Below are 11068 nucleotides of genomic sequence, written 5' to 3' on the forward strand. Positions count from 1 at the left end.
GGTCCCTCCAACCTCAGCCATAGGCCTGGAGCCTCCCTCACACCCAGGGAGCCTGAGAACAGCCCTGTCTTGAGGGATTCCCACCCCCCTTCTCTCCAGATGTGGTAAGAACTCCTGCAGCAGAAGCTTGGAGGGAGGGCAAAGCAGCAAAGGGTAATTTATCTTCCTTCCACACACCTCCCTACGCAGTCTCTGCATGTGTGTGTGTGTGTGTGTGTGCGTGCGCACGCGTGTGCACAAGTGTCCAAGTAGTTCAAGCTGACTAAGAGCCTAAGTGTTGCATAAGCCAGGGCCCGGTCCAGGCGAAGCCCCTCCTCCTCCCTCCACCCAAGCCGGGACAGACATCCCCTCCATGGCCAGGGCCAACAGCGCTGTGGGCGAGCGTGCACGCGGCCTGGGGCTTCTGCTCCTCAGTGCCTGTGTGCACACACACTCACACATTCCCTGAGAAAGCCCCTGGGGCCTCTGTGGGAAGACTTTCCGGGAGACTTTTATGGCAGAAGAGGAAGTCTGGGGCATCACTGGAACAGCTCGGGCAAACGCCTGCCAGGAGTGGAGTCAGGCTGCAAACTTCCCCTAATAATAGAACCTTTAGCTCTTTTCCTAGTCCCAGGCCTTTAGATCAGGCTGGGTCAGCCTGAGAAGCAGGCTCCCCAGGGTCTCACTGCCGCCCCTCACAGCATGCACACATGCATGCCTGCACATACACCAGACACATACACACCACCTGCCCTGCTACTCACACTGATTCACCCAGATCTGGCGATGGGAGGCTCCTGCCCAAAAGCAGAATGGAACTTAGAGCTGGAAGGGAACCTTGAGCCTTGGGCACCTTCCTCAAGAAATTATCCTCATCGTTTTACAGAAGAGGCCACTGAGGCTCACAGATCCAGTGCCCGTGTTGACCCACCTCCAAGCCCAGGACCCAGGCCTCCAGGGTCTCTAACAGGTCAGGAAATTGAACATGAGAGGGAAGCAGGGTCCACACAGAGGCACTTGGGGGTGGGGCTGGGCCTGGACAAGGGTGGACGGTGCCCCCAGGGACCTCTGGAGAGTCGAGCACTTGGTATCACTGACAGCTCTGATGTCCAGGTCACTAGCCACCAGCCACATGTGCTTATTTAAATTACAATTAATTAAAAGTCAATAAAACGCTTATAAAGACAACTTCTGCACGGTACTAGCTACATTGGAAGTGTCCAAGAGCCACACGTGGCTAGAGCTACTCCATAGGACAGGGCAGATCTAGAACATTTGTAATTGTAATGGATGGACAGTGCTGAGGAGGAGGAGGCAGACTGTGGGACCAGATGGTCTGAAGAAATCTGTTTCCTGGTGGAGGGCGGAGGTCCCCTTGGAAAGAAGGAGAGGAGAAGGGAGAGGAGGAGGGAGGAGAAGAGGGCAGAACAGAGGACTCAAGAGAAAGATGATGGAGAGGAGAGAGAAAAGAGGAGGAAGAGGCTGGCATAGGGAGGAGGGGCAAGAAGGGAAGGGCAATCCTGTGGCTGCCCCTATGGCTGAGATCTGAGCAACTGTCCTAGTCCGGGGGGCAGACACACTCCTCCGATCCTACTCCAGAAGGACCAGAGAACAGAGTCACAGACCCCACAGCCAGGGGCACAGATATGGCATCTGACTGTTTCTCCAGACAGACCTAAAGAGCCCAACCTGTCCCCAAACCGATCAGTCCTTGTGCCCAGGACTCTCTCCACCCCCTAGGGTGCCTTCTGCACCTGAGCACCTGGCCTGGCAGAGAGACAGATGCCCCTGCCCCTAGTGCTGGGAAGGCACACCTCGAGGCCCTTTAACAGTTCACTGCAGCAGAAATGTTTCTTGGAAAAAAGAAAGAAGGGGAACCTAGTGAGATAAAAATGCTTCTCCTGCCACAAGTCGAGTGCATTTTCAAACCCGGAGACGACACTTTGATTCAATTCCATCGATGATCCATTTTGTCACTTTCTCACACCCTCCTCTAAGCGAACATTTGAGAGACAATAGTCAGCCAGGCAAAGAGCTTTGAAATCAGGCTAATTTATCTTCCTTCCACACACCTCCCTACGCAATCTATGCATGTGTGTGTGTGCGCACGCGCATGCATATGTGTGCACAAGTGTCCAAGTCATTCAAGCTAAGAGTCTAAGTGTTGCATAAGCCAGGGCCCGGGTCCGGGTCTGAACTCAGAAATACCTCGGTTTAATTCCCATTCTGCCACCTAATGACCAGGACAAGTGGCTGCGCTCCCCCAGACCCAGTTTCCTGCTTAGCGGGGCCATTGGGGATCAGCCGGTGATCTGACGGGCCTGGAGCCCATGGACAAGGCAGGCACTTGTGTGTCAATCCTGGCCCTGTGGCCCCAGGGACTTAGGGCCCGTGCTTCCCCCCTGCCACCAGAGCAGAAGAGGGTGGACAGGACAAGATCCGCGGGCGGAGCTCCGGCCCAGAGGAGAGGCAGGAGAGCCAGCAGGTGCAGCTCTAGGCTGGGGGAATGTACCTGACAGAGCCAAGCCCAGTGTGACGGAGGAAGCACTGGGGTAAATGCAGTTGAGGAAGGCGAGGTATGAACTGGGCTGGAAAGAGAAAGAATCTGAGGAGGGCGTCTGAGACTGAGAAACCGGGGTCACCTGAGAAATTCCAGCAAAAGGGAAAGAAGTCATCTCTTCACAGCCCATGTCCTTAACACAGCCCCCCTTGTTGGGAGGTGTCGGCAAAAAAACAGTGGACTGTGCGTCAAGAGGGTTAGAGCATGGGCCAGGACACCTGGACCGCGTTCCCAGATCTGCCGCCTGTAGGGACTGTAAGCTCGGGCAGGCCACCAAACCTCTCAAGGGCTTGCGTTCCCCTCCCCCCTGCAAATCGGGGGTGATCCCCACTGCCCCTTCTGCCTCCTTGGAAAGGGAGATGAGACGGTGCAGTGGCTCAGAAATGCCTGAAACTGGGCAGCCGCGTGGCTCAGTGGTTCAGCACCTGCCTTTGGCCCAGGGCTTGATCCTGGAGACCTCGGGATCGAGTCCCACGTCGGGCTCCCTGCATGGAGCCTACTTCTCTCTCTCTGTCTCTGTCTCTGTCTCTGTCTCTCTCTCTCTCTCTCTGTGTGTGTGTGTGTCTTGTGGATACATTTAAAAAAAAAGAAAGAAAGAAGAAAGAAAGAAAGAAAGAAAGAAAGAAAGAAAGAAAGAAAGAAAGAAAGAAAGAAAGAAAGAAATGCCTGAAACGCCTCTAGAGGGGAGAGCGCCTGACACACGTCCAGGATGGTAGTGGTTACTCTACCACCACCTCCGGGTGACTCGCCTTAGCTGTTAGGTCCCTACTCTCCCAGACCGAGAGGGAGGACTTGAGATTGTGGCTCCGTGTGCCCCCTCTCTACCGTGGTGCCCCCAGCTGAGAGGCTAAGTGCGACCTGGGGGCAGTGCTCTTTCTGCCCTAGGCTGTGAAGGGGCAATTGTCTCCAATAGAAGGGAACATGCAAATGGGATCCTGGCGAGGGGCACAGGAATCTACATTCTTGGGATCCTCTGCCCTCCACTGACCCCAATTATCTGCAGATGGCCTGGAGGCAGGGCTGGGCCAGCGCCCAGATGGGAACACTGAGGCTGCAGGCTGACTCATCCATGAGTGTCTTGCCACAGGCAGACCCTGTCATGGTGGCCTTGTGGCTTCTGTGCAGGCTCAGAAGACCATGGTGAGACAGTCCCCCAGCTCTGGGGAAAGCAAATTGGGCTGTCTCTGTCCTAGGGTACTTGCGCATCCCACCTCCCTCCAATGCTGCCAGTCACCAGGAGCCCCTGAGGACCGCCCCAGCCCGCCCCGGGGGCTTGTCCACGGCAAGGGGATTGGCCTGTGGATTTCATGTTCCCCTGACCCATTTCTACAAGCAAATTTGGGAGAGGTGGAGGACTCAGAACAACTTGAGTCTCTCGTGGAGCTGATCCTGGGAACACAGGAGCAAGTATCTCTTTAAAAATACTCCCTGCATAGCAGGTCACACTGGCCTGCAGCCACAACACCCGGGGCTGTGATCTCACCAAGCTCCAGGAAGCCAAACAGGGTCAGGCTTGGCTAGTCCCTGAGCGGGAGACCTCCCAAGCAAAACACAGGTGTTGCTGGTGATTCAGCAGGCCCAGCCCCTCCCTCCTCGGGTCTAGCTCTTCTCAGGTGTTGGGTGATTCTGAGAACTCCCATCAGTACCTGGGCAGAAGGGGGTGTGGTGCAGGCAACGGGTGCTAAATGCTCTTTCTCTGCAGCCATGTGCTACAGGTGTCGACACTGTTCTTAAGAATCAGGGCATTCATGCTTCCTCCCTCCCCAACCCCTGCCCACTTCCTATGGTTGGTCAGCCATCGACCTAAATTCCTGAAGCTGTTTCAAACAGATAAAGGATGGAAGAGGAGAAGGCAGCCTCCGAGAGCCCTCAGCTTTAGGACAGCTGGCCCCCACCCCAAACAGCTGGGGTCTGTGGCTGCCACCAGGCTCTGGGCCTCGGTCCTCAGGATGGTCCCTTCTGGTTTGGGAATGAGTGAGGATGAAAGGGGTCCATGAAATGAGGACGGTCATTAGCCTGTTTTATGAGTACACAGATATTCATTACACCCCAACCCATCATTAGAGGCTGTGGCAGGAGAGAGCTTGGGGCCCCTTCTTTGTTGCAGTGAAAACTGAGGGGTTTCTCCCCCAAAGGGAACTCTACTTCTGCTTCTCAGCCAAGGGGTCCTGCTGGGAGAAGGTCAGTAGCCTTCATTCCAGGCCTGACTCACTCCCTCTCCTGCTCCTCCATCCCTCAAAGGAAGGGTCTAGCAACCAATCCCCTTAACCTGGGGAGGCCCTAAGAGATCCCACGCCTGGGTGCAGGAAATAGGGGCCTTTCCATCCCAGCACATAGTTCTCCCTCCCCTCTCCCTGTCAAGCACCACTATCAGGTGGAGAATCTATCTGCTTCTTCCAGGAAGCCCTCCCTGCCCTCTGTAAGTCCTCTTCTTCGCATGCATCCCATCTGTAATTACCCCTTCACTCTGCATTCCTGCCAGACTCTAAATCACCCTCACACCTGCACCGCACTTGGCACCTCGCAGGAGCTCAGTAAATGTGCACTGCGTTGACATCAGCCAGGAGCCGGGGCAGGTGACCTGGCTGAGGAGGAGGGATTCTCTGTAGCCCCATCCTTCTCCCTCTGCCTTTTCCCACAGTGCAAAAGATCTGAGGAACCTGCTGCTTTCTTAAGGACACAGCAAGGAACTGAAAAACGAACCATCTGCCATTGTCTAGACAGTGCCCCCCCTTACCTCCTAAGTGTAACCCCTCTCCACAAATCCCACTGAGCACCTGCTCGCATCTTTCCTTGCAGTCTGCCCCCTTCCTAGAGGGGAGCACCTAGTGAGAGAGTCCGGCAGGGCCAAGGCCTCTCCTGCTCCTGCAGGGCCAGCCCTTCATGCATGGCAGGACCCCGGGCTGGGGACTGGCGCAGGGGAGGGATGGGGCTTGCCCTCTTCCCCATTATGGCTGGAAGCGCAGTGGTAATAGGTTGGAGCCCACCCTGCTGGCGCAGGCCACGGAGGCGGAATGGAGCGTGGCCAGACCCCACAGAGAGGAGGCAGATTAATCAGCTGTCATTTGCGTTCATTAACGACCCCTTCCTTGTGCGCAGCAGCCTCGGATGCCAGGGCAATTGACTGCTCACAACAAAAAAGTTCTGGGGAGAAGTTGGTCTCGGCACCCTGTGGCCCAGCCTGGGGACTGGCCTGGCAGCCCGGAATCCCAGACTCCTTGAGTGGAAGGCCTCTGAGGTCCAGCCGCATGGGTGGGGGATTGGAAGGAGGCACCCGAGCCCTAGATCCAGCAGCTTGGGGAGTCAGCATCTGCGGAAGCCCCTTGACCCTCTTTGAGGTTCTTCTCTGCTGTCACCCCGTCCCCTTTCCTCCCATCTCCTCACGGCCCTGGGCACTGTCACCTGGAACTGCTGGGCCCTCCTCAGAGTTGTGCAAAAACTCATTTCGACACACCTGGAGACTGGTGATGATCCCCACAGGGCGGGAAGCCAAGCATGGCATCGGCCCCAAACTCAGCCGGCCACCCCTCTTCCGGAGGGGCCAGCTGCAGATGAGCACCCGTGGGGGGGGGGGGGTGACGCGGTGGCCCAGGTTCCGTGGGACCTCGCCAGAGAGGGCCACAGACTCCCTTCCACTCCCCGGGGTCATGTCAGTCCCCACGCTTTCCAGAGACAGACCAACTGTGAGGTCAGGGTGTTTACCGAGCTCAGTCTCGGTTGTTTTTGCATGGTAATTGCCAAGCTCCCCAGATTGGCATTTGCCTGCCGGGCACCGTCAAAGGTGACACAACAGAATGAGAGCAGACCCTGGGCCTGGCAGGCCCCCGGTGGGCCACAGTCACTGTTCTCTTGGCTGAGACAAGTGAGCCTGGCCTGACCCAGGCGGGCAGGGGCGCAAAGGCCCACCACAGGCCGCGGAGGATAGACTGGGAGCTTTCCAAGGATGACAGCTTTACTTGGGCATCTCTGAGGGGAGAAAGCCTAGCAGCAGGCCTCCTGCTAGGACCACGGCCCACCCTAGAGCAGACCCTGACCCACAAGCCTGGGCAGCCCCACGCACCCCCCTCTCTGTTCTACAGGCTACAAGGAAGAGCAGTGCTCTCTCGCTTCTTCCTCCCCGCAGGTCCCTGGGGAATAAACAAATAAATGAATGAATGAACTCTCCAAAATAGGGCCAGGAGTGAGCAGTATGGTCAGGCAGGAGGGAACACCAGTGGGCGGATCCAGCACCCCCCATAGTACCCATCAGACTGTACCCAGTGTCCCACTGGGAGGGCCTGCCCTGCCCAATCCCAAAAACCCAGAAGCTCAGAACAGCAAGTGACACCGGGAGTCACTGATCTGGGGCTGCTTCTGTGGCTCCAGGCAGGTGTGCAGGGGAGGAGACGGGCCTGGCATCTCCCAGTCCTGGCCAACCCCCTGCCCCTCCAGGCCACCCATCTCCTCTGACTGCCCAGGAGCCTGACCAGTCAAATAACCTGACTTGACAGCTGGGGCCACTTCAGGACCAGTCAGTCCTCCCCAGGAAGGGGGATTCCCAGGGCTCTGAAGCCTGAAAGAGACCAGCCAGGGACAAGACCTTGGATGGTTCCCTCCCCATTGCTGCTCCCACCCGGGAGTCCCCTGCCCAGGCCAGAGGGCCCAGGGAAAATGGTGGGCAGGCAGGTCTCAGGGCAGGACTCTGGGCCAGGGCTTCTCAGACTTTCGTGTGTAGACGAATCACCGAATCACCACCAGTTCTTGTTAAAAGGGAGATTCTGATTCACAGGTCTGGGGAAGAGCCCGAGAGTCTGCATTTCTGACAAGCTCCCAGGTGCTGCTGCTGCTGCTCTGAATAGCAAGGGGCTAGGGGACCAGGGCCAAGTTCACTGTCAGCTTCTGTGAAAAGAGCAAGATGTGATCTGAATGAGCTTTAACTGTTTCTACTTATTGTCACATCTGCTAATGACTACAGGGTTTCACAGAACCGCCAGGTCTCACCAGCATCTTTTCGTTTCTTCTTTCGTCACAAAATCCTGATCCCCAATCTTTCTTCCAGGAAGTCCTATCTGTCTATCCCTCTCTTCCTTCCCACCCACCTTCCTTCCTTCCATCCTTCCTTTACTCCTTCCTTCTTCCTCACGAGGTAGCCCCAGGCCTGGGCCCTCTGGTAAGGAAGGAGAAAGAAGGCCCAAAGTACAGATTATGCTTCATCTTCCCACTAGAGCTGAGTATGGAAGCCTAAAGCAGGGCAGAGGAGGAAGAGAAAACAGAGAACAGAGCTCAGGAGCTTGACTCCCACCACTGCCACCCACCTTCCCCCTGGAGGCCTCCCCTCCGACCACACTCATGCCCCCAGCCCCCCGGTCTTGTGGCCCACTTCGCTAGAACTACCAGCATCTCTTAGGTGGAATGTGGGGAGGGCAGTGTGGCCCAGAGGCAGCTGACCATTTCCTGGTTGACTGTGGAGAACAGGACAGGACAAGGTCAGGGGTGACAAAAAGAGGGGAGAGAGAGGGACTAGTAGAATCAGGAGCAGGCGCTGTAAAAAAGCCTCCCAGCAGTTGGTAAAGGTGATCCCCACTCCCCAGAACCTGGGGTGGGGGGAGGGTTGGCAAGAAGCTCTCACAGCCTGGAGCAGTCCAGACACCAGTGCCACCCATCATCCACAAGCCCTGGGGTACCCTTCCCAGGCCAGGTGGGTGCTAGGGGGCTTCTGGGCCCCCTCTGTCCAGCGGGAGCTGGGAAGCAAAGGTCTGGCCCAGGTTGGGTTTGCACCTCTCAGCTTATTGGCCCTCCCCAGTACCTCGTGGTCTCCCTTCCTGGGGTTGCAGCCACCCAGCCAGAAAGACTGGATGCTAGAGATGAGAGATGGGAGCCATAGATAAGCACCAGGCCTGCAGAGGTAGCCCTGCAGCTCCCTCCCTCTGAAGGTTGCAGTTTCCCAAGCCCTTTATTCCCTGCTACACCCGTTTCCCATTTGTTCTGCCTCTGTGCTGCATGGACAGGGGAGCGTGTCAACCCGCAGCTCCACACTCTAGTGGTGGGAGGGCAAGGCCGGTGACCCCACTCCATGGGCCACCTCTCCCACCAGGGCTCCCCTCCCCTCCTCCATCCCCACCCCATAGACCCTCACAGGGGAGCAGAACAGCTCAGTTCTTACTCACAAACAGTCCTAATCAGTCATCTCTTTGTCCTGGGCTCCTGCCAGGGGCCTGCAGATTCCCACACCCCCTGGTCCTCATCCCACAGTCCAAGCTTTAGCCTCAACACCAGCCCCTTCCAAATGCCCCATCATCCTGGCCTTCCTATCACACTCAGCGCCTGACATGCCCACCAGTGCAAGACGGCCTGGGAGAGATAGTATAGTGAGCATGTGTTTGTGAAAGCGTGTATGCATGTGTGTATGTGTGCCTTGTGAGTATGTATGTGTGACTGTGTACAACTATGTATAATGTGAGTACGTGTGTGCATGTGTGTGCATCTGTATGTAGGACTGTGAGTTTGCATTGATGAGCGTATCATGTGTAAATATGTGACTATATATAAGCATGCGTATGTATGTGTGAGTACATATTGTATGAGCATATTGTGTCTGTGTGTGTGTGCATATGTGAGATGCATGTGAGTGCACATGTAAGCACATTGTGTGAACATATGTATATGTGAATGTGTGTGCTTAAGCGCACAAGTGCAGAGAGCTGTGTATCAAGATGTGTGTGAACATGTGAGTGTGCATGTGTGTGAGCATGTGCCTGTGACTGTGTAGACGTGTGTATGCATGTGTATGGGTGCATGCATAAGTATGCATGACAACTACCTATGTGTGAATGTGTGTGCATGTAAGCACGTTGTGTTTGTATATGAGCATGTGTGTGTGGCTGTGGACATGTATACATGTGGGTGTGAGGGGGTATGTGTGGCATGTGTGCCTAAGTATGTGAATGTGGAGGTCGTGTGTGGACATGTATATGTGAGCATGTTGAGCATGCATGTATGTGAGTGATGGGTGTGCACAAATGGACATGAGTGTGTGAAGATGTGTGAGTGTGTGTGACTCACTGTTTTCCCCTTTCCCACTCCCATGAAGGAACCCAGCCCCTCCCCAGCTCCTGAGGCTCCTGGGCTCCTGGCTCAGCCCCTGCCACTCCCCTTCCTCCCCACCAGTTTTGGAAAGGTCTCGCCACAGTTTTGTTTCCCTTGCTCCCATGGCCAAGCAGTTTCTGGCCCAGTTTCCACCCAACAGCAGAGCCCGAGCATCCTCCTGCCTCCCGCACCCAGGATCTTCTGTCTGTCCCTGTGGCTGGACCCCCATCGGAGCCCTTCCTCCCCGACAGCTTGACAGCTCGTTCTCCTGTCCTTCACTTGCTCTGTGACTGTGTGTGTCTCTGTGGGGGGGGCGGGGGGGGGAGACAGGAATGAGGAGCAAGGAGCGAGAGAAAGAAGGAGGCCGGGCTCAGATGGTGTCATTAAGAGATATTAATGCCCCTCATCAAGGCATATTAATAAACATCATGTGCCACGCGCTCTGCGCACCCCGGGTGAGTGCAGACCCAGCAGGACAGGCCCACGTTCACAGCCGAGTAACCTCCAAGCCCACGGCACAGCCATTAGCCTCATGAGGTTGACCCTGCCAGGAGACTTCTCGGGTCTGCCGCAGCACGAGGGGGCTGGCAGGATGGGTTCCCGGTCTCCTCCCCACCCTTCCCCCAGTGGGTGGCCCGGGGAAGGGGAACCACGATGACCCTTGCACTAGGATGGCACTGGGGGGCTGGAGAATATTTCTCTTCCTAATTTCATCTTGATGACAGCCCCATGGGGAAAGCAGGGGGGCAGGCATCATCGTCATTGCCGCTCGGTAGGTAGAGCAGCAGAGACACCGAGAAAGTAAGTGTCTTGCTCACAGTCATGTAGCTGATTGGTAATGACATTGGACTGAAGCCCAGTTTGCCCTTTCGGACGGCCGCGCCAACAGCTCAGTCGCTCATGCAGCAGGGCTGCTTCTAACTGGATGGCACCCCTTCCCTAGTTCTGTGGCAGCCGAGAATGAGACCACGAAGCACGACTCCTTCAGCAGGGCAGGCGACCTCTGGCCTCCCAGGGATGCCTCTCGTGAGGGTCACTGCCCCTGAGCAGGAAAGGTCCCGGAAGGCGGGGACCAGAGGGAGCGAACTTGTATTAAGACGCCGGCGGAATGCCTGGGCATTGGAGGCACCCGGCAAGAGGTGTTTCCCTTTCTTCATGTGGTGACCACGACCACACAAATATTAGATTATTGGCTCCTAAGGAGGTTTGACCAGGCACAAGGCCAAATGGCCCATTCCTTTTATTTGTTTTTCAGCATCACAGTGGTGCTGTAGCAGGGTGCAGAATTGGTTATTCACTGTGACAACCACAGCGATGTTTAAAATTACGTAAGGTAGTTCCAGTGTGTGTGTGTGTGTGTGTGTGTGTGTGTGTGTAAGAAGATAAGAACTAGTGTTTAATAAGATCACTAACCAAAGTAGTTAAGATCAAAGGAGTTCGGGCACTGGAAGTCTAAGATTCAAG

General features: G+C 55.9%; 1 protein-coding gene across 9 annotated transcripts in view; it reads left to right on the forward strand.

Annotated features, from left to right (window-relative positions):
• Window positions 1–11068, forward strand: part of PEBP4 (phosphatidylethanolamine binding protein 4) — a 247070-nt gene that overhangs the window by 213982 nt on the left and 22020 nt on the right. The window lies entirely within an intron of this gene.

This window comes from Canis aureus, chromosome 24, assembly GCF_053574225.1.
Source record: "Canis aureus isolate CA01 chromosome 24, VMU_Caureus_v.1.0, whole genome shotgun sequence".
Lineage (NCBI taxonomy): Eukaryota > Metazoa > Chordata > Mammalia > Carnivora > Canidae > Canis > Canis aureus.